The 27,304-nt window shown below is 38.0% G+C and overlaps 1 protein-coding gene across 1 annotated transcript in view; it reads right to left on the reverse strand.

Annotated features, from left to right (window-relative positions):
- Positions 1-27,304, reverse strand: part of LOC142110745 (vomeronasal type-2 receptor 26-like) — a 166,217-nt gene that overhangs the window by 67,752 nt on the left and 71,161 nt on the right. The window lies entirely within an intron of this gene.

Genomic DNA, 27,304 nt, shown 5'->3' on the forward strand with positions numbered 1-27,304 from the left:
AAGTGTTGTATATAATGTAGATGATGATGTAAAACATGAAGTATGAGACGTGTGTGTGTAATAGTGTAATGTAATATGATATGTGATGGTAATGCAAGGTATAATATATTAATGTGTGTAGGTATATGGAGAGAGGCTACAGATGTAATATGTGAGAAGACAATGGATATTCTCAGATAGAGCTCACTAAGCATAACATACAATAGTAAAAACAATAGGCAGCTATTTTAGAATGTCTAACCCACCGGCCCCTTTCTCCACGGTCACATCTAACCAGATGGGAGAGAACAGATTTATTCACAAGGTGATACTGGGACAGAATGATAAATAGTTATCTGATAATCTGATAATAACTAAATGTACATAACATAACGACACAAACTGACAGTGATAATGTTGTGTAACTTACCTCTTACTGGACGCAGTAACCCTTGTGCTTTGGTCTTTTTCTCTAGACTCCCATAGTAATTATATCTTCACTGTCCAGGTAACATTACCCAGTGTTTTCCCTCTATTAGAAAATGGGGAAACCTACACCTGACATAAAGAGAACACATATACCTAATGGAGACATTCTAGAGCTAGATAAATTAAATACACATTTTACTGATATGCATTAAAAATATTTTTAATTTATTTTTATTTTTCAGTATTTCTAAAGCAAGCAAAATACAAAACCTTGTAAAAAAGTGTCCAGTGAAAAGTAAAAAGAAATTAAAAAAATAACATTTTGAGCTGTCAGTTAATTATTATTTTTGTATATGTGTGGTGCCCCAAAATCTGAGTACCCTGGGGTGTATCTATATGTTTTTAATTTGTTAATTTAATTTGTTAATTGTTAAAAGTGTTTATAAAGATTTAAAAAATATATATATATTTTCTTTAGGGAGAAGTGACAGTTGGGAGTGGTTGATGGTTGCCGGGAGTAACAAGAAGGAGGAGTGTGTGGCATAGCAACAAGTCTAATTTTGGTAATAACTGTGAACTCCCAGAAGGCAGTGGGAAGAGGAAAGTTCTAGACTTCTGAGGGAGAAAAATAGGGACAGAATGAAAATCGGACAAAGTGATATATAAGCAGATTAAAAGTGAAGTAAGTATAAGAAGAGAAGAAGTGGCCAAAGAGAGGTGTGAGTAAAAAGGAAAGTACTGAAAACAAATAAGCAGTATAGAGATCTGTGACATTACACTAAACAGACTGAGCTATGTACTGAGAACAGTGTGAGAGGAGAGAAAATAGAGAGGTCTGTGAATACACACAAAAGAGACTGTGTAATACAAAAGATCATCAGTTTATTTGGCGTGAAAAAGTAATTTATGGGCCCAAACCACGTGCAGCACTTCTACTAAATTCCTGTGCACAGTTCAACCCAGGACTGAGTGTAAAATATGGTAACGTTACCAGGGATAATATTGGTGCACCAAATGTTTTAGTTGAATATTAATGTTAAGTGATTTACCTGAAAATTGATTTATTATTTTATGTTAAATGCTATTGTGCTCTATTTTGATCAAATGAATATTTTGTCATTACCATTGAGTTGAAGGGGTCAGTGGCGCGGTGGCTTACCAAAATTATCTTTACCGCGTTATTAATAAACCCAAGTTACTTGTCCAATCCTTGTCCTTTTCATTGAAGAATTTATCTCCTGACCACCGGATATCCGACCAAAAAAGAACCTGACTTGTGTCTGGAGGACAAGGTAAGGGAAGGAAATCCCATCAGTACTCGACCACCACATATGTTCCTCTATCAATCTTATATTTTTTTTTACTTTTTACAGCAACTATACAAATTTTTTATTGAGGACAGAGCAGCCAAATTTGCAACATTTATAGACAATTGTGGATATAAAATGAATATTGAGCAAAATTATTGTTTAGCCATATACCTGATTCAAGTTATATTAAGAGAATCAGACAGGAATGATGTTCTAAAAAGAAAATATTGGATATATATTAAAGGACCACATCAGGCTCACAGCTGCCCCTCAATGTCCTGCAGTTCACGAGCTATAAGCTCTAGTTTGAAGAGAGCTAAATATTTGGAACGGACTAATCTTTTCATATATAACACAAAGAAAAATGAGGACACATATTGTTCTCCGCTTGGACATATTTTAATAAATCAGATCAAGGGTATATTTACTAAACTGCGAGTTTGAAAAAGTGAAATTGTTGCCTATAGCAGCCAATCAGATTATAGCTGTCATTTTGTAGAATGTACTAAATAAATGATAGCTAGAATGTGATTGGTTGCTATAGGCAACATCTCCACTTTTTCAAACCTGCAGTTTAGTAAATATATCCCCAAGTCTTAAATCCAAACTAATCTAATTAGTTTCTACCAGGAAGTTAGTGGGAACTTAGACCAGGGCAGCACAGTAGATGTGGTCTACTTAGATTTTGCAAAGGCCTTTGATACAGTGCCACACAAGAGGTTGGTTTACAAAATAAGGGAACTGGGTCTTGGAATCAACATTTGTACTTGGATCAAAAACTGGTTGGAGAATAGGGAACAGAGAGTTGTGATAAGTGGAACATTTTCTAATTGGTAAAAAGTCTTAAGTGGAGTACCTCAAGGTTCCGTGCCGGGACCACTCCTCTTTAATATATTTATTAATGACCTTGGTGATGGTTTAGAGAGTAAAGTTTATATTTTTGCAGAAGACACTAAACTCTGTAAGGTAATAAAATCAGAGCAAGATGTAGCTTCTCTATAGAGGGACTTAAATAAACTGGAGGATTGGGCGGCCAAATGAATATAAGGTTTAACATAGATAAATGTAAAGTTATGCATTTAGGAATCAAAAACAAGAACACAATCTATAAATTAAATGGAATTAATTTAGGAGAATCTATAATGGAAAAGGATTTGGGAGTGTTCATAGATGGTAGACTTAGCAACAGTGCTCAACGTTAAGCAGCAGATGCAAGGGAAGTCAGTGTGATTTTGCCACTGTATAAATCGTTGGTAAGACCACATCTTGAATATGCAGTACAGTTCTGGGCACCACAATATAAAAAAGATAATTTGGAACTAGAAAGGGTTCAGAGAAGGGCGACAAAATTGATAAAGGGTATGGAGTCATTAAGCTATGAGGAAAAGTTAGCCAGTTTAGGCATGTTTACTTTAGAAAAGAGGCGTCTAAGAGGAGATGTGAATATTATGAACAAATACATTAAGGGTAAATACAGAGAACTTTCATGGGAACTTTTTACCCCAAGGACTATACACAGGACACGCGGTCACCACCTAAGGTTAGAGGAGAGGAAATTTCACAACCAACAAAGGAAGGGGTTCTTTACAGTATGGGCAGTAAAGATATGTAATTCACTGCCAGGGAAGGTTGTGATGGCAGATTCAATAGATATGTTTAAGAAAGGGTTAGACAAATTTTTGGCGGAAAAGTGTATCCAGGGATACGACCGTTAATTAATATGAAGGATAGTAGTGGATATAGGGTGAAATTAAGACCGTAGTATTGGGTCTGGGGGGATTTTCACAACTGAAACAGATTGGCGTTATCTTACTCTGGATCAATTTCAAATATAAGTGAGGGATCACAGGAGATACAAAATAGGTTGTACTTGATGGACTGGTGTCTTTTTTCAACCTCATCAACTATGTAACTATGTATATACAAACAGTAAATAAATGCCAGGCAGATTTACCACATTATCTGTTCCTTACCGCACTAGCTTAAAGAGTTACAGTCACCTGGCTGTCCTGACTTGTAGAATCCAAGACCCATTTAGTTCTTCAGAGCTGAGTTGTACCAGCAAAATGCTCATTCCTGCAGAAGTCTAGAATCCAATGCTGGAGCTCTTTCCAGGATGCAAGCTGCAAGATGCAACCCACTAGCCCCACAATAGATCCACAGGCAAATAGAGTCTGTCAACCCACAGTCTAGGGAGTCTTCATATTTTGCTGTTCCTGGCCACTTGGCCAACTCTCCACCAGCGTGGTGGGACTCCGAGTATCAGTTTCTCCACTCCTGTTGGTTCACCAATTTACTCAGAACCTGCCGAATATCTCCCAATGGGGTGAGGTGATGACAGTTCCTGTAACCTGCTTCTCAGGTTACAGGACAGCGATGATCACCCGGTCTGCTGTTAGAGAACAGAAACTCAACACCAGTCAGTCCCACAACTTCTAGAAATAAATTCACAGAGAGAATACTTCACCATGCAGATTTTCCTTATATCCATAGTCAAATTCCCACTGTGTTATCCCCTCCTTGGAGAACCACTGAGTCTCTCCTTCTTAAACATTGGTGGATGCTGGACCAGGGTGTTTAAGTTGAAGTTGAGATGGGTCTGTCTTCCACAGTGACTCCCTTGCTGTGTCTATGCCACAATGTCTGGGCTAGTCTTGTGGAAGACAATGGGTAATAATTGGCATTCCCCACCTCCAGATCTAGGATAGCTCTCAGTCCCTCTTGAAATTAACCCCTTACAAGACTTTTCAGTCAGAACAAGCTTTCAGCTGATCAGAACTTCCTGTAGAGAAAGTGAGGGGGAAAATTAATGCATCTACGGCCCCCTCACCTGTATCCTGGAATTGGACCCCATCCGATCCTTACCCATAACCCACTTGGCTCCAATTTTAGAACAATGCATAAAAGGATTACTGCAATATCAACAATATACAATAAACAATATACATTTTTGAATCAGGCCCTTTATGTCAATATAATGTAAATAAATTGGCTCTTATAGTATTCACTGAATGAGAACCTGGTATTCCCTATTAATTACCAGTAAACAAATACTGCTTCTCTGTCTAAAGAAAAATGAACTGCATTGTACTTGATCTAACGTGTGGTACCTTGGATAGAATTTATTTCTCATCAAAATAAATTGTAAAAAATGTTGATGTCCACAAACAAGCTTCTTAAGTGGTGTAATGAACTGCACTGCATGTCAGTAATGTAATATACTCATTCCAATAGCACACCAAAATATCTAGCTATTCCATGCAATACAAACTGTTTCAGCATTCACATTTCACACCACACTAGAGCTGATGCAAAATGGGTGTATATCACATTAGTGGCACTATATAAATAAACGGTGATGATGATATCTCCCGTTAAACAATAGTCTGGTCTACTTGAAAATATAATTATTGATGTCTTGTTTATGCAGATCTAGAATACACATAAACTTACTCTTTTGACATAATTGAACAATAGAAAGCCCTAGGACTAGCATGAATACATCACCTACAGTGTAATAGATAACATAATACAATATATTACTAGCTGAAGTACCCGGCATTGCCCGGGTTTAAATCTTAAAGTTATTAAGTTAACAATGAGATGGATGTAACTGTCAACATTTTAAAAATAATTATCAGCTTAGAAGCTCTTCCAACACACTCATTAGGTCGCTGCCCAGTGTTGTTTTTGTTTTTAAATTAAATGTTATCCAAATTTATTCAGTGGAAGATCCAGAACAGGCGACCCCGGGTCAAATTTCTGGCCAGCGTACACCAATGGGAGGTGAAGAGATGAACGCAAGGAGAGAGGAAGAGTGAGGGGGAGGTAGAGTAAGGTAAGTCTAAAGGGATACTGATGAGGGATAGAGGAGGGCAGGGTTAGATGAATGAAGGATAGGATAACCTGAATAAATGGGTTTTGAGTGAGCTTTTGAAGTGAGACAGGTTGGAGAAGAGCCTGATAGAATGGGGTAGATTGTTTGAGAGAAGGGGGAGCAGAACGGGAGAAATCTTGAATGTGGGAGTGAGAGATGGTGACCAGATGGGAGGTGGGGCAGCGCTCCTTATAAGACCGTAGAGGGCGAGAGGGAGTATGAGAGGAGATGAGGTTGGAGAGATAAGGAGCAGTGGCATTAGAGAGATGAGAGCGAAGAGTTTGAAGAGGATTTTGAAGCAGAGGGGGAGCCAGTGTAGAGCTTGACAGAGGAGAGGCACTTGAGGATTGGCGGGAGAGGAAGATAAGTCAGGCTCCAGCGATCAGTACGGACTGAAGTGGAGCCAGAAGGGAGCAGGGGAGGCCAGTGAGGAGGAGGTTGCAGTAATCCGGGCAGGAGATACTGAGAGAATGGATGAAAGCTTTAGTGGCATTAGTGGAGAAGAAGGGTCTGATCACAGATAAATTGCAGAGGTGGAAGCAGCAGGATTGGTAAAGGCATTCTATGTGATGGGAAGAGTCAAAGGTGTCCCCCAGGCAACAAACTTGGGGGTGAAGAGAAGATGATGGTAGAACCAATGCGGAGGGGGGCGTCTCTAGAGGGTGGGAAGATAATGAGTTCAAATTTTGGCCATATTGAGTTTGAGGAAAAGTTGGGACACCCAGGAAGAAATGACAGCAGGATACCTTGTTGAGGACGGAAGAGAAGAGGACAGGAGAAGAGAGGTAGATCTAGGTGTTATCAGCATAGAGGTGGTACTGGAGGCCGATGGAACTGATAAGATTACCCAGTGAAGAGGTGTACAATGAAAAAGCAGAGGGTCAAGGACGGAGCCCGGAAGGACTTATACGGGAAGTGGGGAAAGGGAAGCCAGAGAAGGAGCGGTTAGAGATCTAGGAAGTGAACCAGGAGTGGACATTGTCAGAAAGGCCAAAGGAGCAAAGGGTGTCAAGCAGGAGAGGGTGATCAACTTTGTCGAAGGCTGCAGAGAGATCCAAGTGGAAGAAAATGGAGTAGTGGGATTTGGATTTATCAGATAAAATGTTGTTAGTGGCAACGAGGAGGGAGTTGTCGGAAAGGTGGTTAATAAGACGGCTATAGATTAGCAGTTCAAGTAGTTTAGAGGCGAAGGGTAGCGAGAGTGCGGTAGTTGGATAGGGTGGATGGATCAAGATTCGTTTTTTTAGAATAGGCACGACTATAGCATCTTTCAAGGAGGAAGGGAAAATTCCAGATGAGAGGGATAAATTAAAGAGAAAGTTTTATTTGAGAGCAGGTAGAGGGATCTGAGGAGGTGGGAGGTACTGTAATCAAGAGGACAGGTGGAAGGGGCAGAGGATCGAAGTAAGAATAGACTACTTCACTCGAGGTTGGAAGGAAGGAGGACATGGAATAAAGGTTGGAGGGAAATGGAAGGGAGGAAAACTGAGGGAGGATGAGATTTCGGTTGTAATGGAGTCTATTTAGGAGGAGAAGAATGTAGTGATGTCAGAGGCAGAAAGATAAGGTGATGGTCAGAAAGGGTAAATTGAGATATGTCAAAGTCAGAGAGTGCAAAGGTGGGTAAAAACATGGTCAAGAGCATGACCAAGACAGTCGATAGGGGAGGAGGTTCATTGTGATAAGCCAAAATAAGAGGAAAGAGCAAGAAGCCATTCCCATATGGTTGAAAGCCCCTTGTAGTTGTGGAAGCTCTCTTTTAATGCAACTTGGCCCTCTGCAGTGTCCTGGTCTTGGCAGATTGCACCTACTCTTTGCTTACCTTGTAGCTGATTGGAGATTAGGAGACTGAGGCTGCACTTCTCTTGCCTGATTGGTGCTTCTCCAAGTTGGCAATTTACGTTTAGCTATGCAGAGCCAGGCTGCAAATGCTTCAATTTTGTCTGCTATGCTTATAATCTGACAATGGAAAAGGGATGAGTCTCTTCTGATTAATTATGGAAAGCAGTGGCAGATCCGGGGGGTGATCGGGGCATTCCTCCCACCCCACCCCACCCCTAGCAGCTGCACACTATGTTGGCTGAGAGGCAGATAGATAATCTTACCTGCCGCTCTGATTGTGTTTTTAAACATAATCAAAGCAGCCTAAAAGCATACTCTGCCTGCCTCTCTGTTCAAAGGAACATGTATGTAGTGTGCTGCCGCAGCCTGGAAGTATCTTCTTCCGAAAGATACATGTATGTAGTTTTCTTCCGCAAACCACACATTACATACAGAAGTAAAAAAGGGAACAGGGACTAAATGCCCCCCCTCAAGAAAAAACTAGACCTGCTAATGATGGAAAATTTAAAGTGCCTAGCCTTTGGTATGGTTGTACAAGAGCAATGCTCTCTGGCTGCAGGCAGATATTTAAGTAGTCTATGAAGTACTTCCAGTAAAACATTAATACAAATGTACAGTACATGAGTAAGAACACATTCTGCCTATTGAAAAATACATGTTACATTGGCATATGCAAGACATTGTCTAGACTGGATAATCCCCTTACAGTTTGCTATGGCCAGGCCAATCGCAGGCAATTGGCAGGCCATTGTTCATGGACAATAGACTCCCCTGCTGAATACTGAAATCACTATTAACTTGGCAAGAGCATTGTTTCCCATAATTGTACTACACTGACTTTGCCATTGTACTGCTTATTACACATTAATATTCTCCACACCTGAAATGTAGGGGGCAAAAAGGTTGTGACTGGTTCCCTTTTGCCGTAAGGACCTAGTCCCCTTCCCCTTCATACGCAGGACCTGACCACTAGGGGGCAAAAAGGTCCTTTCAGCAAAGGGGAACTAGCCAGTTTGAATTAAACTAGCTAGATCCCCTTTACCAAAAGGACCAGGTCCTTACAGAGAAGGGGAACTAGTCAAAATGAGTCCAACTGGTGGAACACATACAGGACGTTCCGGATTTGAAGAAGAGACATGATGATAGGAATGGACCAACGCGTTTCGTCCCAAACAGTGACTTTCTCAAGGTGAGACGTCAAAAGTGTCCATGGTTCATACTTTATAGAAACAAATTAGGACGTCTATGTTATATTAGGCTAATGCAACGCACATGGTAATTGAAGGGGCACAGTATCTTTTGTGAGTGCCATCAGATGAGAAATGTACATCTGAATTGTAATCAATATACTAGGAGTAGAACAAAGTGAATAACAATATCTTCTTATGAATTTATAAACAAACATAAATGTAAAAGCCATAATCCAACAGTAGGTGATGGTCTACAGTGTACCATTAAAATCATCTAAAATCACTGCATAAGAAACATAATAAATGAATGACACATTATAAGCCAAATTTATTGATAACAAAAAAGAACACACATGTTAATTATACAGTTGTTATTGTGTGACATCACTGCATATACAATACATGACAACAATCAGTAATTTAAATGTAATCCTGAAGTATGTTTCTTAGAAACATAAACCATGATATGACTGTTTATTAATGTTCACATCTCACATGTATTAAAACCAACGTGGTTAGAAGGAAAAGAAGGGGTATGTAATCTATATCTGTCTAATTTGATATTTTAAAGAGGAAGGTTTATGTACTTAGCATGCATATTGGAAAATATGAGTGACATGGGCAGGTAAGTATATTAATTTCCAAAAACTTAATCCAAGAGGAGAGTGGTTATTAGGGAGAGAGTGGCAGCTTCCATAGGGCAGAGAATCATCAAGGGGGCAGGAGATCATATAGATAGGTAAATGTCAGTCCATCAGGTTTGACAGATTCTGGACCGCCATGCACAAGTTACGCCATTGCTTGCAGCACTAGGTTTTCCAAAGTTCATCAGTGCTTGGTATTTACCTAACCCAATCCTGTATCGCTTCCAAATTCGAATGGGGTTGGGCATATTTCAAGTTGGTATGGTCTTTGGCTGGCAATTCAACCAAGAAACACTCTCAAAGGCAATTCTGGATCTCAAAGTCAAGTTTCAAATCCCTTGCGGACAAGGATTTTAGTTAATATCCACCATGTCTCTGATATATTGAGGGTCTTCCAAAAAATGCCCCCCAAATTCTCTGCACCTTCTACATGGTTTGAAATTTAGGAGACAAAGGATCACTGTTATGTATCTGTTTATAATGACTCACTACACTATGGGTGTCTAATCCTCTTCTGATATTTTGTATATGTTCTCCTACTCTAATCTTCAGGGGTATTATTGTGCGGCCTATGTACTGAAATTTACAAGGACATTCTAGGAAGTAAATCACTTCTTTTTTGTCAGGAAATCTGTGATTTTGTGAGTCAAACCTGCTTCTGTTGAGCTAAACTCAATTTTGGATGTCAGGATCTGCCTGCAGCTTTCTGTATTTACATGCTGCTTTGTATTAGCAGCTACTGCATGACAGTGTGACCAGCCCAAAAAACAGCTTTGGAGCCATGTGAAAGATTTGCTTTGGATTTTTTTTTCCTGCGACTCCAACTACAATTTTTTGTTTATTTGTTTTCTCCTGCAAACACGTCTGCCTTACAAATTATTGCCTCTGCTACAGACTCTACAAACGGACTTAATTTAGTAATGCTCTCAGGTGGCTCAATTTTTTGCTTTACTTATGGACCCACTCAGGAGACTGTCAGTTTCTGCCGCCAGCCCTGAGGTGCCAGTTTCTGCCGCCAGCCCTGAGGTGCCAGTTCCAGCCCCTTGCCACGAGGTTCCAGATCCAGCCCCTTTCCTCAAGGTGCCAGTTCTAGTCACCTGTTCCAAGTTTCCAGCCTCTGCCTCCAGTCCCAAGGTCCCGGCCTCTGCATCCTGTCCTGAGGTTCCAACCTCTGCCTCCTGTTCCAAGGTCCCAATCTCTGCCTCCTGTTCCGAGACCCCAGCCTATGTCTCCTGTTCTAAGCTGCCAGCCTCTGTCTCCACTACAGTGACTTTGCTTACGCCAGAAATGGTGCAGTCCCTAAAGCCTGCTCCACTACTGCTTAATCTGGTTCAGCCCGAGTTGCCAATCCATGCGGTTCAGCCTGAGTTGCCACTTAATACGGTTAAGCCCAAGATGCCACTAGTTACCTTTCAGTCCGAGTCGCCACTTTAGTCAGTGCAGCCAGAGTTGTCATTTTATATGGTTTAGCCCACATTACCATTTGGTGTTCTCTGGTCCGAGGCTTCTCCCAATGCTGTCTAGTCCAAGTGTGCCCAGCCCGGGCCTTCATCCAAGTGTGCCCAGTCCAGGCCTTCCTCCAATTTTCCCAGTCCGTTCCTTCCCCTACTGAAGGTGCCCAGTCCGAGCTGACCACTGCCGAGGGTGTCCAGACAGATCCGTCTACTGCCGAGGGTGCCCAGTGTGAGCCATCTCCTGCCAAGGTGCCCAGTCTGGGTCTTTCCCTGCCGAAGGTGCCCAGTCCGGAGTTGACCACTGCTGTGGGTGTCCCGGCCCGAACAGTCTCCTGCCGAGGTTGCCCAGTTTGAGCCACCTCCTGCCGAGGCTGCCCAGTCCGAGCCATCTCCTGCCAAGGTTCCCAGTCTGGGCCTTCCCCTGAAAAAGGTGCCCAGTCTGGAGTTGACCACTGCCGAGGGTGTCCAGGCCGAATTGTCTCCTGGTGAGGGTGCCCAGTCTGAGCCATCTCCTGCCGAGAGTGCCCAGTCCAAGTTGTCTCCTGCCAAGGTGCAAAGTCCGAGCCATTTCCTGACGAGGGTGTCCAGTCCAAGCCGTCTCTTGCCGAGGGTATCCAGTCTGAGCCGTCTCTTGCCAAGGGTGTCCAGTCCAAGCCATATCCTGCTGAAGGTCTTCAGTTCCAGTTGTCATCTAACTTTGATGGGAACCTCTCTGAACTTAGTGTCTTTCTGAGGTTTTGTACTTCATTTTTTCCCTCCGTACCTAGTCTTGTCAACAACCAAAAAAAGCAGGTACTGTTTCTGTTATCAAATTTTAGAGGAGAAGCCTTGGAATGGGCAAACCCCTTTATCGAGACTAATCATCCCATCCTGTTTGATTTACAGCTATTTACTGAGCAGTGATCAGAAAGTTTGCGCCATCCCTCCCATTGCCAATTTGCAGGTCATCAGAACATTCGGCAATATCTTCTATCACCTTGGGCTAAGAATTAACACTCTGCTCCACTCAATTGGATCAGGCTCTTATTTTGAGGAAAAAAAAGGGTGCAAAAGAGAGGAGGGTCTGTGGTGCCTTAACTTCCCTCTGGCTTGATTTCCATTTCCTTTCCGCCCTTTGACGAGGGCTTCTCTACCAGGACCCCAACTCTGGACTATGCTTCAGACTTTTTTAACCATTTTTCTCAATTTGAGCACCTGGAATCCATTCTTAAGGGATGGGGTAATGTCAGGATCTGCCTGCAGCTTTCTGTATTTGCATGCTGCTTTGTATTGGCAGCTCCTACCTCCAGGACTTTTGGACTTGTTACATTGGATGTATTATCTGGCAGTTCCTCTAATTTAATTATGCTTCAGCTGAAAAGAAGGAAAAGATTTCTATCATACAGATTGGGGAATGACACTCCAATATTTCTAGTACAATTTTATCTTGCGTGGAGGGTGCTACCAATAACATATTAAGTATAATATGAAGAAGAAAGAGGCTAGAAGTTATTTTTGGTGCACAGTAATTCCTATCTTAATTATCAATTGTTATTGGGACATCAAGTACATTTAAAATATAACCTTTATTGACATATGTATAAAACTAATCTCTTTAAAATGCGTAAAATATAATATGTGAATTGGTGAATATTGTGAGTTTAAAACTCTGGATGCGCTTGTTCACTTCTATTTATTGATACATGACCACTTATTAACGTTACCTTTTGGTTTATCTGTTCTATATTACAACGCTAGCTATGTAAGTAACTATTCTGTATCCCTCAATAATTTGATTCTCATCATAGGGATTAGTAAGGTTTATAGAATATCTAGAATACCACTCATTATGGCTCTCTTATTTAGGATGGCTAAGAAATTGGTAGCACTATATTCTTATACATTGATAGAACATGTTTCTCTAATGAGTATGAATTCATCTGGCTCTCCTTATAAAGAGTCTTTTTTTCTTCTTGTAATATTGCTACTATTTTAAGTAACTCAATTTCTTACTACATAAACATTACAAGGCTAAGATTTCCCTTTTACACCTGCTTGGTCTTGCTGTTTCCTATACTCTAAAGCGCTAGCATGGCATCTGGTTCTATTATAGGAACTGAATTTTGGCATATGAACGTTAGAGTTCTATGGTATCCCTTATGCATCTGGTGGGTATGCACTATACTCTATATCGCTGACAATAGAACTACCGCTATAAAAAGTTGGTCATGTTGGTATAATTATTTAGGAGAAGTATAAGCAGACATCCAGAGAAACGCCCGACGCGCGTTTCGCTGTGCTTTATCAAGGACTAACCCATCACTACACTGGATTTCTCTCCACTCTGCCATTCTACCTGTATCTGCAACCAGTATTCAGCTTTATTCAGAAATACCTGTACAGTATCAGCAATATTGGGTTCGTACCATTTCCTGTATTTTCTGATTTAAACCCTCCAAATAAACACCTTATTCTTTTATCACATCCCAGGCTCCATTGCTATGATTTCCATTGATGCGTGGCAATGGGCTTACTGCTCCTGCATTTACTTGCTTTACACCCATTACAGTGACCACAGAAATAGAATCCAGATAGATTCCCAGTAGATGTTCAGGATGTTTGTTTCAACTGTTTTGGTTTAATGTGATTTATAACAAATTTACTTTATGATCAGGGGCCTTTCTAAACACTACATCAGGATTTGAAGGTAGAATTTGTTTACGGTCCTCATCCTGCAAAAGGAGCTTCCATTTGTTCTTAAGAATATTTTCACTTCAAAGGTTATTGCAATTCGTAATGAAAAATTTTTACTTTCTGATTTGATGTCTCTTTTTTCGTCCTTGTAACTCAGCAGGTATGTTCTATTGGGGTTCTCTGTATCTGTAAAAGTTTTTATTCTAGTAAAGCTTGATTGTAAAGTTTATCTTTAAACTGTGCTTGTACTCTAAAATTATCTATGTCAGAGCAGTTCCTTCTTATCCTCTTAAATTATCTTAGAGGAATGTTGGATAGCCAATTTGGAAGGTGATTTCTTGTGACAATAATGTAACTGATCATGTCTACTTGTTTATGATGAATTTTTTATTCCAATTTGTTTGTATGTGTGTATACTACTAGGTTCAAAAATACAATACCTGTCTGTGTTGTTTTGTAAATTTTAGCTGATATGGATTATTGTTTAAATTAGTGGAAAAATTAAGGAATGAGGCCTCGTCTCCTTGCCAAATAAAAAAAAAATTAATCTATGTACCTACACCATAAGGCCAGATTTGCCCCTGTGCCATTGTAGAACCAGTTGGTCTTGTCCTCCCACTTACTCATAAATATATTGGCATAACTCGGAGTGAACCTATTCCCCATGGCTGTACCTCTAGTTTGTAGATAAAACTAGTCCTGAAACCAGAAATACTTATGTTTAAGAATGAAATTAATGCTTTCCAGAATGAACTCCTTTTGGTCTGGATATAACGTTTGATCTTGCAGTAGAAAATAATTAATACTTTCTAACCCTTGTGTATAATCAATGAAGGTATAGAGGGACGTGAAATCATTGGTTACCAGCCAGTAGTCTTCCTTCCAGACTATATCCTGAAGGGTTTGGAGGATTTGGGTGGTATTATGTAGATGTGATGGCTGCTGTTTGACATAGTTTTGAAGAAAAAAATCTATGTATTGTGACAGACTTGCAGTAAGTTAATTGATACCTGAAATAATAGGGCAGCCAGGTGGATTCTGTTAATTTTTGTGAATTTTTGGTAAATGGTAGAAAACCAGAATGACTGGGCAAGCCACATTAAGGAAATCAAATTCCTTTTTGATAAAATCCCTTACTCAAAACCTCTTTTGAGAAGTGTATTCAATTGTTCCTGAAAGTCGGTTGTTGGATCTACATGTAAAGGTTTTGATGTAAATGCATCATCTAGTACAGGGGTCAGGGAACTTTTTTACCTTTACCCCCCAAATATATTTAGATACGCCGACGTTACCCCCTTGATTTGAAAGGAAGGAAATCATATATTATTGATTATTGGAATTAAAAATTTTATTGAATGCTTCAACTTCAAAGCTTCAGGTTTTGAAGAAATGACGTTGCTTCATTTTTGATACGAGAGCATCAATATTGGGGCATTTTAATGTCAGAGCAATTTGGATACAGTCTTCAGCGTCCAATTGATTTCTCTGCTTTGTTATTATGTTCGTTAGAGTGGAAAATCCTTGTTCGCAAAGGTAGGTTGTTGCAAAAGGCAGCAACTTTTTGACTGCCTCCTCAGGTGCAATTCTGATGCCTTTGCAGCTGCTGACATCCAAAAAGATGACAGATCTGCTTTGTTTTGAAATGCAATACGTGCTTCATTACTGCATCGAAGCGCAAGAAGTGCCTCTGCCAACCACTAAGGCTCTTCTGGTACAACAGCAATTCCACATTTAAAGGGGTCTACAATCCAACTGACAGCATGTGAATCAGCAGCATTACCCCCAGGAATTTCATTTTTACCCCATTTGGGGTAATTTACCCCTGTTCCCTGACCACTGATCTAGTATATTGGTGGTTTCCCTAATGTAGCCCTGTTTGTTTAAAATAACAATGCCCCCTCCTTTACCCGCAGGTTTGATTATTAAATCCTCATTGTTTTGTAGGTCACATAGTGCATCTCTTTCAATTGTAGTTAAATTTGGATTTATAGGTCTTTTGTATGTATTCATTTTTTAATATCTTCCATAACAAGCTTCTCAAATGTATGGATACAGGGACCTTTCAGATAACTTGGATTAAATTGTGGGTGTGGGCTTCAAGTATGTATGTTGGAATGTACTTGTGGTTGGATTGGTAGGTGGAGCATTTTAGGTATAACTAGCTGCTGTGGGGGACTTCAATGCTAGTTACCTAGTGAACCTCTGTAGATTCATAAAGATGCTGAACTTTGTCATTTGGTTTCTTGGTGCAAATTTAAGACCTTTATGAAGCAAGGAACTGTGAGCAGGCATCAAAGTGGGTACTTAGGTTAAAAATCCCTAAAGGTGCGGTGCTACTTCTTCTATTATCATGTGCATTGTTTATTTGGTTCTTTTGATACCCCCCCCCCCCCGCCAGGCACCCTTTTCTTCTATTTCCAAATTTTGTTTTTGACTTACTTAGTGGTGTTTGCACCATTAGTGTTATATTGTCTGCCAGGTTCTCCTGAGTGACTAGTTCTAAAAAATATAGCTGTAGACAGCCAGACCTGATTACTATTTTTTATATTTTGAAAGGTCATCAACATTTGTCTGCATGAAATGTGTACATTTACTTGTGATTTATAGATATTGGCTAATAAAGTTTCTTAATATGTTGCATTCTTTTATCGAGATCTGTGCCCATTAGTATATCAAACAATGAACTTTTCTTAAGTGAAAGATGCATGGCATTATTATACACAAACTCTACCCAATCATCTTGTTGAAATCAAGCTCATAGATATTGTTCAAAATATTTTTTGAACCTTTCTGTTTGGCAGTTTATGATTGGGGATAGTATGCCAAGGAAAAATCTATATAAATGTGTAAAGATTTGCAAAAGGCCTTCCAAAACTGTTATTTAAATGTTGTCCCTCTATCTAATACAATGATTCAGAACAGCCATGTAATTAAAATATAGTTCAAAAACAGGTGGAGATGGCAATTTCTTAAGAGGTACAAAATGTGCCAATTTTGTAGAATGATTCACAACACCGGAATGGATGTAAAGCATTAAGAAGGTGGTAGCTTGGTTTATAAAGCCACAAAAATCTTTCTAATGATAGAGGTTGGTATAGATGGAGGCTGGAGAATTCTGGCTTGGAATAAATGAGAAATCTTGATTTGAGCACAAGCCGGGTGATATGGACTTTTGTAGAATTAATCCAAAAACAAAGTCTGTTCAGAATATTGTCTTTTATTTATGTATGCGCAATACAGACTATTCAATGCAAATAAAATAATGGCAATTTCATATTACTTTTGCAAGCATTTTATACCCAAGGCCACATTTAAAACCACAGATTAATATGTAAATAAAAGCATCATTAAATACTTTAGACCAATAATATCACTCCACATCTCAGGAACTATCGATATTACATGGTCTAACGAACATTAATACTATCATATAATGGATCATGTTCTACTCTTATTCTCTCAATTTGTCCGTAGTCATTTCTCTCCTCTAGTATCTGCATTCGTACATATTCCCCTTCTCTACCTACAATAGACTCCTCCTTGGTCTTTACCACTTTCCTTATTCCTGAACAGCACAAAGGAAAACACTTGGAACAAACATAAATCACTGCAATAATCAGCAATCCTACCACCACATACTGTAAGATACCACTCATCATTTACCAAACCAGCCAAAAGGATTCCATCCTTCTTGTCCAAACTCCTTCAGACTGCCCTGCAATTCCTGCACTTTAATCAAATGATCATGTACCTCTGCCTCATTGTCCTCAATATATGTGCAACATTCTTGTCCTACGAATGCAAATGTTCCTCCTTCTGAAGCCAATATCTGATCCAAGGCCATTTTATTTTGCTATGCAACCTTTCTGATTTGAGACACTTCTTCCATAGTTTGATTTATGGCTACAACTGTCTCACCTACCATGTCATCCATAACATTAATGATCTTACTCAATGCCATCTCCATCAGATATATTGTAGACAATGAAAACAATGTACCTGCAGTTCTTTCTCCATCACTACATCTGAATGCATCACTTTTCTTTCTGGACAACCCTCTTTTCTCCCTGTGAGTCAAATAAGTCATCCCATCAGGAATCATTTCATGTTCTACAGGAATATTTCTAGGATACTGTTCTAATTCTTTATTAACCTTAACATATGGAAACACATATGATAAAGCACATTGTCCTGTAACGCCCCATGGAATCCTAGAATAAGCTTTATTTACACAAATCCAATATAAACCCTTTGGCAATGGGAGTGCTCTGTATACATTGTATGCAGTTCCTAATGCTTCCATAAAAATAGCTGTGTTGTTCCCTTTTGTAGTGTAACAATTTTTATAATTGAAATCACAACGCTTTGTTTTAATATTTGTCAATGTCTGATTCCCAACCAAAGTTCCATTTTTTGCTGCATTATATCACCGTAATCTTTCATAACTATACTTTGTAGGAAATTTAGTCACAAATTTTGAGTGAGAACACTTAGTATTCCCCATTTCCTGACCTGGTATTGGGATATTTGCTACTACCTCTTGTGTATTTCTGTCCCATATTCTACGGTCTATCACCCCTGTATCTCTTATTTTAATACAAAATTGAGGAAACCCACTCAGCACTGTTACTATAATACCTGGGGACTTGTGCAATGATTCCTTAGTCCACAAATTCCATGGTATTTTTACTTCTATCAATGTGGGATCTGTTTTTTCTCTACAGTCCTTGTTCCCTTTCTGCTCCAAAAACTGCACAATTCCAATCCATATTATCTATGTCCTGTTCCGTAATAAAATGAGCTACTAAAGGAATACCTGATGTAGCGCTTACCGGCAAATGTGTACATGCCCAACAATCACTTTCATTTAATCTTGATGCTATCTTGCTGTGCATTTCCAACACTGAATTCGACATTTCTACCTCTACAATTTTCCTATGAATTTCTCTTTTCTTTATCCCATGACCATTGTTTTTCTTACACCATTTGACACATCTTTCCTCTTGGACTGGTAAGCAGTATTTACAAACATATATTTATGCACGTAACTCTCTTAACTATTGAGCATCCTAACTTTATTTTATAACCAGCTTTAATTCAACTTCCATTTGTGTGAATTGATTATCCATATCAAGGGGAGGAAGAAACATATTGACAAATATTCTTAGAAATTTGGGGCCAACAATAATATCTGGAAACAAGTTCCAAGGTCTTGACTCCACAAGGATGCCCAGCTATCTTGGAATGATGGTATTGTACCAGAATATTCTGTCATAAGGCAAGAGTTACGAAGAATATAGGGGAGAGTTGAGGTTAATCAGACGTTTTGTGTAGCTCAGGATATTTCCATTTCATTTTATGAAGACCGTGCATTTTTCCAGTGGAGGCAGCACAATGATAATGTGAGAGCTGCTTAAACTTTATTTGCTTGTATAACAGGCTCAGCCCATTGAAAAGTATCCCGTGAGCCTTCAAATTGTCATAAAAAAGCCTCTTCCTTGCCATTGCGTGAGCAGGGTCTGTAAGTAACTGTAAAATTGAATCTGGTATAAACCAAGACCTTTTGAGCTTAAAGGGCATTTAATATTTTGCAGAATTCAGGTAATCTAGGTTTCTATAATCTGACCATATAGTAATCTGTATACTGGATCATTCCAGAAGGTGTCTTCATACACTATTAGTGAAGGAAAATGACTAACAACTCATTGTCACCAACAGAATAATTATGTCCCGTTGATAATTATTTCTTTGACAAGAAGGCACAATTGTTTCTCAACTTGTCTTTGAGAGAGTACAGCCCTAACAGCAGTTTCAGAAGCATACATTTTCATAATAGAGGCCAGAATGGGGTCCGAATGTGCCAGGACAAGGGCATTTTCAAAAGTCCCTCTTAGTATAACAAAAGGTCTTATGAGCAGAAGTGGTCCAATAAAAGAGACGGCTTTATGGGTAAGAGCAGAAGTTACTTGAACAATTTTATAAAAAATTTTAATGAATTGCCTGAAGAAATTAGCATAAAGTAGAAAGCGTTGTATCACCTTCAGATCTTTATGTACAGGCCAGTCCTACACAGCTCGAGTTTTTGCAGGACCCATTTCAATGATGTCGGCACTGAATCTTGAGCCACTATCTGGTAGTGCACAGAGTTCCGATCCACATTCTTGACCTTTGAAAATATTGAAACCTTAATCATGTCAAGTCCTATATTTTCAGCAGAGATGGAGAGGCAGTTATTTAGGTTGTATAATCTAGGTGGCTGTTTTAGAGTGTTGTAAGATACCGTGTGCGTGATAACGCATTTCATCACTAGGTTGTGGCTTCTTCAGGGAGTATGTCATAATGTGCAAGGAAATCAGTGTTTTTATGTAACAAAAGCCAGGCAAATAACATTCCAATCAATAAAATTTACCCTTAATATTGGGTCATTAGTTTTCTTTGTAAAGTTCATGTTGATGTATACACTATCAACACGTAGAAATGTAGCACAATGTAATGCATCCAATTTAAATACATCTCTCTTAATTCAGATTCATAATTAATGATCCAGATTGCTCAATTTGTAAACTTAAGCACAAGTGCTATATAGTGCACAGGTGATTCAGTATGTGATTAGTTGATCATCACGACTACAAACGTCTTCATATCTTACAAACTTCGGGTTATATTTTTGATTTACATGTGTCACACCTATGTCATTTCAGAATGATAGGTGCTTTTGTGTTAATATTTTATAAGGATATACACCTTACACCACAGCAGCTCTGGAATCTAAGAACTCTACATACTCTGAATGCAGATACTTTCTCTCTGATTGTATGATCAATTTCAATACTTTTAATAGATGTGATGTGTCCCAACAACTTTACAGATTCAGCCTCAAAAATTCAGTATCCAGTTTAGTGATTAGTCCTTGAGCGCTAAGATGCTCCGTAACTGCTCCTTAACTTTTCCAAGATATCTATAAATACTTCTTTAACAAAATGCTGGAATGTGTCATGTCAATAACAAGTCCAAATGGTATCACCAAATAATCAAAGTGCCCATATCAAGTTCACAATATTGTCTTCCATTCATCCCTAGGACGTATACATACTAACTTAAATGACCCTATTTGGGGAAAAACTTGTCAGAGTGTAATCACTCACATAATTCTGGAATAATAGGCAAATGGTATCTGGTACATGTGGTAATGACATTTAAGGCCCACTAGTCCACACATGGATGAAGAATTCCATCTTGCCAACTAATAAGATGATCTTCCCAGCTGGTGATGTGTAAGGTCGAATTAAACAACTTTGCAGATTATCATCAAAATATTACTTTAAAGTGACAAGTTCAGGTTCAAACAAAGGGTAAATATTTCCAAAGGAAATTGTCATCCCCTTTCACAAGATCAGTAGGAGAAACTTTATGAGGAGGTGACAGGAAAGCTTCTGCTTGTCTTTTGTCAAAAACATCTTTAAATTATAGATATTGATCAGGATTTTTGAGAGGGGGGATTTGTGTTCTAAAACCACTAGGAATTTAGGTGATTGAACTATCTACAACACAAATAATTCACTAATAAAAGTACAGGACCTTTATTCACATATCCAAAGGCAATTGGTGAGCTGTGTATGGTCTCTAGAGGAATAATAATGGCTTTAACTTGATGGAAATTTGATTTTGCTTGAGAAATCCACTGTCAATAAAATTTCCCCTGGACCCAGGATCAACTTAGACTGGAGCAGATATCTGGGGGTAAATGTATGAAGCTCCGGGTTCTTCAACACCCGCGAGATCGGCACCTTCAGAGCTTAAATTTAAAGTGGCACTGCCTTGTAAAGGGAAGTTTCCCTTTACAAGGCAGTGCCGCTTTAAATTTAAGCGCTGAAGACGCCGAACTCGCGGGTGTTGAAGAACCCGGAGCTTCATACATTTACCCCCTGGTGTTCACCATGGCCCAATTATAATTTTAGGAAAATTAGCAACATGGAAAACAGTCAGTGGGTATGAAGCAGAATGACTCCGGCCCCCCATTCATCAACCTGGATACACTTGTTTCCTGACATGTTACAGTTTCCTCTTGGGAACGGACATTCTGCCAGAAATGTTTTGAACTAGCGCAATAATGACAGATTTTATTTCTTCCTCCTGACATTTTCCCCCAACATCTCCAATTGGCATAGGTTTTACTACTGGTTTTGCCGACCTCATTACAGGAATGATAGAATGTGTTTGTCTGCGTTTCTTTCTGGAAGGTTCAGTAAGTATCTATGTCAATAAATCTGTACATAAATTTTACCAACAAACTCAAGAGATCAAAGCGCTAAAGGACCAATTAATTAATAAATTGTTTAGTAAAAAACAAGGCCAAAAAACCAATAATATAAATAAAAAGTAGATACAATTTATTGAAAAATATAAAACAATGTCAACAATATGAGCTCAATATACAAAAACATCCTATATACAATATGATGGTAATAACTGTGGGGTCGAACCCTCCAGACAAAAAAGAGATGGTCGTATTTAGCCCATTCGGGTGTCAAAAATGTAGCTTGGGTCGTGTAGTTAGATGTCCAGAATCAACATCATAGGATATCTCCTTTTTAAATGTTTTCAACACTGAAATCGGGCTTATCAAGATGCCCATAGTAATAAGGGGCAGTTATAGTCATATAAGGTATGATCCAGATTCACAAGCCTATTGATTATCCAGGGAAATAAGGGATAGGTGTTTGAAAAACATTTGTACTCACAGTCTCCCAGGTAGTTCTCTGTTTTTATGGCTCTCTGGTCATCACTTTTCCGCGACTCTCCATTATAGATGTACTCCAAGATATGATAATTCTGGTCCGTGGAGGCAATCGGAAACAAGTATCAGAGAATAGTATAAGAATTTGTCTGACGCGTTTCATCTCTATATTGAATGTTTATTATATTATTATTTTATTCTAAGTTATATATTATTATTCTGCCTGTATTTTAAGTTATAAACATCTTTAGACTGTATCTCTATAGGGTTAATGCGGTAGGGTAACTGGGATGAGATAAAAGGGGAAAGGTACTGAATGTGTTACTATAAACTATATAGTAATATTACTAATTAACATCTAAGTAATATGAGATGGTTTATGAATAAGCTAAATATGAAAAAGCCAAATATAAGAAGATTTTGGTTTGGTTTTGTTACTACATATGCAATCTCACTATATGGTGTTGGTTTCCTATGTGGAGAACTGTTTTTTTTGCAGTGTGGATTCATGGTTTCACCGTATGAACATCAGGTGAATGTGATTCAATTAATTAACCAATTGCATTGGAACTATATAATACCCTCTGAGAGACATAGTAAACATTATCTCTGATGAAGTTGTTTGCTACAACGAAACGCGTAAGTTAGGTTCTCTTGTCTTTTTGATCTATACTCATATGCTGTTTTAAATACTGGGCAGTTCACGATTATATTGGAGCTGGAATTATATATATATTTTTTTAAAGACTTCCAATTAGATCCCCTATTGGAGATCAGTGATTGCTATTTTTGCCTAGGAGGACTGCATCGCTGACTGGGAGTCCGTGGAAAAACCCACAGTACACTTATATTCAACAAGAACCTGAATTCAGGCCATTTATATCAGGAGGAGGACTCCGGTTGCTTTACTATCTGCCTTTATTAACGAGGAATCATACAGAGTTTGGGTGACACATCACGTATACCAGAGTCTGGAACTTTAACTCAGGCTATCTATGTTCGGAGAAGGGCTCTGGCTGTAAAGACTGACAGCACTTATCAGCGAGGAATTAAGCGGAGATCGGGTGAGATACCACATATGCCAGAGTCTGGTAAGAAAACACTTTTCCTCTGTGGACTTTATCCACCTCCGTATCAATATTTGCTTATGATTAAAGACTTATCACTGAATCAGTTTACACTTACAATTAACAACTAAGTGTACTTGCAACAGTAATACCGGGGCGAAAGACTGTTTAACTCAGGTGCTGGGGACTTAAAGCGATTTCTCACTGACTTATTGGAACAACTTATCTCCACTATCTATTTAATATTTTATTGAGTCCGGACCCCCTATGTCAGTAAACGGATTTATTGATGTGAACTTTGCCCAATATCTGAATGTGATCAGGATTAATTGAATTTTTTATATAATCTACTTCATTTTATGTTTGGAGGAGTTAATGCAATTGGACATAAACTTTCAATATAGGTTATAATATAACCTATTCAACATTATGCTCCTCTTCTAGATGGTTACCAACATATGTTTATTGAGTATTGGTCATTTTTATGTCATTTTATGTTATTTGTTTTAATAAATATTTTTTATATATCCACACTGCAATACTGGTTATTTTGGATTACCTGTAGTACCACTGCAATTTGTTTGTTTATTTATCGTCTCTATATTGAGACTTTTTCAAAGCCCAAAATGAATATGTGCTCATTGTAGGAGCTGTGTCTTAAATAGAGGAAGGAGGTAGTACTAATCATCAATCAATTCATTAATTAGCTCTCAGCTTTGCTGATAGCTGGTCTTAAAGAATAGTTTACAGGTATGAATGAACATAAGTGTGTATATACACACGAAACTGACATTGTAATACAAATCACAAGTACATAATATTGTAAATATATACTTACATATAACAAAAGAGAAGAGAAGGGCAATAGTACTATAACATTAACATTCCACAAAACAATCTTCCCAACAATAAAAGTGGAAGGAAATATACTGATATACAATCAATCATATAGCCATATAATATATAAAGAGAATAAAATAAAAGTAAAGATACATAAAGTTAAATACATAAAAATAAAAATAAATATTTTTTTTTTAATATATAAATAAAAATAAAAATATTAATAAAAATAAGTATAAATAATAATAAAATGAAAATAAAAATAACAAAAATAAAAATAAAAATAAAAATAAATAAAAATAAAATATGTATATATAAAAATAAAAATAAACATAATAGTAAACTCTAATCACCAAATATGGGCTAATTAATGATCAAAAAAGTCCAAGGCTTTATAATAAAGTCCATCTGGACTTAAAGTTTTCAATTTAAAGGTCCATAAAGTTTCAGCTTCACATAACCTTCTAAATCTATCTCCTCATCCAGGACTTCTCCCGAGCTGACCCCCTACACTGGAATGACCTCCCTCGCTCCATCCGTCTCTTTCAAACGCGCACTTAAACGGGCACTTAAAACCAACCTGTTCCTTAAAGCCTACCAACCAGCCACCTTACCCCTCATCCACTCTTTTCGTTCTCCCTCTCTCCATTGGTCCCTCTCTTCTCTCCCCCTGCTTCACTGGCTCCCTTCGTGCCTGTTTTTGTTTCACCCTCCCTTAGGATGTAAGCTCTTATGAGCAGGGCCCCCCCTCCCCTCCTATCTCCATACCGGTTCTTCTGTTCTGTCTTTAATCCATATGTCTTCCTGGAGATCCTGAAGCATTGGTACTTTGTGTTTATTGTTCTGTACTTTGTCACCCTGTTTTGTACTACTGTTTGTACTGTGTACTGCGCTGCGGAAACCTTGTGGAAAATAAAGGATAATAATAATAATAATCCTCTGGAAGTCCTGTTGATTAATTGAACTCCTGTTACTGTTAATCCAGAGGGATTTCTGTCATGAACTATGGAGAAATGTTTAGATAAACTCTGTATCTGTAAACCCAAAATAATATTCCTTTTATGTTCTCTAAAGCGTGTCTTTAGAGATCTTCTGGTTCTCCCCACGTATTGATGTCCACACGGGCATTATACCCAATACGTAGACAACAAACTTAGAATCACATGTAATATATTGTTTTATGGGAAATATTTCTCCTGAGATAGTCAAAGTAATTTCTTTTTTCCTGTTAGAGACAAAAGTACAGGTCAAACATGTCTTTTTATTACACTTATAACAACCCAATAAGTTATTCTGAAGCCAATTGGAACTTGTTGGTAATGTAGTCTTTACTGAAATGAATTGACTAGAGGTCAGAAAACTTTTTAAATTTCTATTTTTGCGAAAGACAATTTTAGGTTTATCCCCAAGTAGGGGTTCTATTACCCCATCCTGTTTCAATATATCATAATTTTTTAGAATCATTTTCCTAATAATCAATGATTTTGTATTATATTTGGATATAAATATTGGATGATCCATATCTTTATTGATCTTGTTTCCAGCCATATTAGTTGTGTCATCTTTTTGTGTTTTTGATTGAAAAGTGTTAATCTATTTCTTTTTAAAGCAGAAGTTTTTGCCTCAGACAATAGATCACACAGATAACCTCTTTATGCAAAATCATGACACATCCTGCTTGCTTGTATCATGAAATCATCATCCAATGTACAATTACATCTTAATCGGTTAAGTTGACTTCTTGGTATTATTATTTACCTACGGTCTGTGGTGACCACTTTTATTGTGTAAAAAATTATTAGTATTAACAGATTTATTATAATTTCTCAACATAATTTTATTGTCTTGAATAAAAAAGTGACATAAATTCATTATATGTGTATGTGAAAGTTAAATTAAACAAATTTGAATTTAAATCCGAAACAAATTCATGTGCTAGTGTAGGTTCTCCATCCCTAATAATAAACAAGTCGTCAATGTATCGACCATACAACACCAAATTTGCCTCATATGGGCCATTCCAAATATGTTGGTCTTCTAGCTGAACCATATATAAGTTGGCAAAACTCGGGGCAAATTTGGTGCCCACTGCTGTCCCTAAAATCTGTAAATAATAATTGGTATCAAACAAAAATTAATTGTGAGTAAGAATAAATAATATAGAATCCAAAATAAAAGAACAGTGAAGGACTGAAATGTCTCTATATTTTAGAAGCGCTAACTTGATACCTTCAATACCACAAGATTGAGGAATGTGAGTGTATAAAGCTTGTACATCCAAAGTACAAGGAAGCCCATATAAGGTCTCCACTCAAATCCTTCTAATGAAGATAGGAGAGACATAGTGTCTCGTATATATGAATGCAAGGAAACAACATAAGGTTGTAAATAATAATCAACATAGGAAGAGAGGTTAGTGGTTAGGGACCCAATCCCGGAAATGATTGGTCTCCCAGGTGGTTGGGTTAGTGATTGATTTATGAATTTTAGGTAGAAAATAAAAAACCGGGGTAATAGCATACTCAACAAATAAAAATAATAATTTATCTTTCGTTATTAATCCCTCATTAAATGCGGTCTGTAAATGTTATTGCAATGCTTGTTTATATTGATATGTTGGATCATCATTTACTTTTTTATAGAAAGCTTGATCACCTATTTGTCGTGTCGCTTTAGTAACATAATATGAAGTATTCATCACAACAATCCCCCCTCCCTTATCTGCAGGTTTAATGGTTAACGAGGTATTTTTTTCTAATTGATTTAGGGCTAATATTTCACCCCTAGATAATTTTGTATTCCCCAAGCCCCTATTAGGGCATATATCACACAATCTCTTGAAATCATTCAGAGTTTTCTTATAAAAACCCTGTATTGCTGCACTTCTTTGATTATTTGAAAAGAATGTCGTTTAAAATGAGTCCTCTCGGATCTCGACACATATTGTGAGCTCTTGTTGATATCAAAGATTGGACAAAGCACTTTACTATTCTCTTCAGAGTTGTTATACTGAGCCCAAGGGATTCTAAGATCTCTAACCCCATTGTGTCATTATCATCAAGTAAAATGGATTCTAAATCACTAGACAGGTTTCTTATCTTTTTTTGTGCAAAATATCTTTTTCTGCAGAGACTTCTAATAAAATATTTAATTCAGAGAAGAGATCAAATAAATTTGGATTTGTGCTAGGAACAAAATTCAGTCTGATTTGTAATAAATTAATTTGGTTGGTAATCAGATTTACATGTGATAAATTAATAGA

This window comes from Mixophyes fleayi, chromosome 1 (assembly GCF_038048845.1).
Source record: "Mixophyes fleayi isolate aMixFle1 chromosome 1, aMixFle1.hap1, whole genome shotgun sequence".
NCBI lineage: Eukaryota > Metazoa > Chordata > Amphibia > Anura > Limnodynastidae > Mixophyes > Mixophyes fleayi.